Raw genomic sequence first — 2,387 nt, forward strand, 5'->3', positions numbered from 1 at the left:
GACAGTAAACTGAATATATTTGGGTTTGACATTTTATAAACCAAAACAAGAAATGAATTACTGGAGAAAACGACAGATTAATGGACAAAGAAAATGTGTTTTCCAACATATATGGCTGAATTACTCCAACATTACAAGATACATACAATTTTAATTCAATTTTATTTATATAACGCCAATTACAGGTCCAATTGTCCCAAGACACTTTATTTTTATATTTTTTGTCATATTTAAAATATGACAAAGTAAGAAATTTAAAGCTCTTGACTAATCCAATTTATTATTTGGTTTTTAAGAGACTAATGGACAATTAAAATAACTTTCTCCACTAAAACTAATAAACATGAGGTCAAATAGAAGGAAGAGTTTTAAATACTGTAGTCCCACGATGACAAGAATAAAGTTTGTCAACAAAAACTAAATCTGCTGGTGGATTCCATTAAAGTCCTAATAAATGATAATAAAGTGTGATACTAAAGGTTTGTGGTGCTAAAAATGTCAAAGTAAAGATATCAAGTTGAACATCTGGATGGAGGTTGATAAAAGCTGACCTCCCTTCACTTCTCTGGAGCCGACTCCATGGATTTTATGGATGGTGGTTAAAGACCTGCTCTTCTAGTCATCTTCCTTCTAGTCGCTGTAAAAAGTCAGTCCATCCTGGCCGACTTCAACATCTCTTCATGACAACTTGTCCTGCCTCGGACCTCGTGGAAACTCAAGAAACTCGGGAAAACCTGTCGAGACTCGAAGAACTCGTGGAGACTCGAAGAACTCGTCGGGCGGGGGAAGGTGTGGTGGGTGGTGGGGGAGTAGAGGGGGGAGGCCGCCACCCACCTCCCTGCCTACTCTCCGCCCTGACTCCACCCAGACTCCGCCTTGGCTCCACCCATGTGGTGACTTCACAAATTACGATGTCAAAGGGACGACGAAATTATTTCTTTTCATCTGATCTGTAGCTCAGTGAGTTAAGGATTTACCTGTGGAGCTGCAGGTCGCTGGTTCAAGACCAGACCCTTCTTAAATTTTCTCCAAATTCTGACAAAGACAAACAAAGAAAAAGGCCAGTGGCGGGTCTTGAACCTGCGACCTTCCAGTTGGTAGTCACTCTTCTTTTCCCCTGAGCTATTCGCTCAGATACTAATTCATGGTTTTTTTGCGCATTTATCGTCTATTTTTTGTCGTTTTCAAGTTTTTTTTAACTTGAGTCTCGACTCGACCGTTTTTCTCAGGAGGTTGGACTTCAGCCTTTGTGCTGGAGGGTGGAACCCTCAGTTCCAAGACTTTCCAAAGCCTCCAGACCTCCCGAGTCCTCAGGACCTGAGCTTTCACACAGTCTGAGGGCTGAAATTTTCTAAGTCCCACAGTAGTTCTCTGTTAGATTTAACTTTCAGACAGTCCAAGGACTGATATCTTCGAAGTTCCTGAGTAGTTCTCTGTTAGTTTGAACCTTTCCACAGCTCGAGGTCTGAAATCCTGAAAGTTTCTCAGTACTTCTCTGTTAGTTTGAATATTTCAACAGTCTGAGGACGGAAAACCTAAAAGTTCTTGAGTAGTTCTCTGTTAGTTTGAACCTTTCGACAGTCTGAGGACTGAAATCTTAAAAGTTTCTCAGTACTTCTCTGTTAGTTTGAACTTTCTGGTTAACAGAAGCCTTAAAACTTGTGACCATGAGTCTTGATTTCACATTTAGACCATCCATCTGAGTTCTTCTCAGACCTTCACCTGTGGGGTTTTTAGAAATCCTCAACAAACTGATTCTCTTCACTGAACAGTAAAGTTTGTGGAGATCAGAAGGTAACATTAGTTTGATCAATGCCTTCAACTACTAGTAGACTTTATCTGGAAAGCAGTTTTCTTAAATGAGCTCTTAGTAAATCTGTCTACAATCAAACCAAGAACATAGAAAGACGAAATGTTTGAAGAAACAACTTGATGTTTTCATTTCAGACAAGAAAACGCTTTCAGACCTTTATCTGTTTTTGCTCTTTTGATCATTTTATTGTCTCTTCTGTTTAATTTGATCTTCTAAAGTCTAACTGGTGTCTTTTCAAATGTTTTGTCTTTAGTTTGATTCTTCTTAAACGTTTATTTTGCTCTTTTCTCACCTTTTATTCTTTTCTAATGTCTGATTTGATTTAGAAATGTTTTGTCTTTTTAATGTTTAATTGTTTTTTCAAACGTTTTATCGGCTTGTTTGAATTTTTTTTTCTTTCCCAATATTTAATTTTTCAATTAAATCTTTAAGGTTTTTATTTTTAAATGTTGTACCACCTTTTAATGTTTAATTTTCTTTTTAAATGCTTCATTGTATTTTCTGTTTAATTCCTATTTGAAGTTTTATTGTCTTTAAGATGTAATTTTCTAATTAAACATTTAATTTTTTAATT

The sequence above is a fragment of the Amphiprion ocellaris genome, chromosome 6, assembly GCF_022539595.1.
Source record: "Amphiprion ocellaris isolate individual 3 ecotype Okinawa chromosome 6, ASM2253959v1, whole genome shotgun sequence".
In the NCBI taxonomy this organism is placed as follows: Eukaryota; Metazoa; Chordata; class Actinopteri; family Pomacentridae; genus Amphiprion; species Amphiprion ocellaris.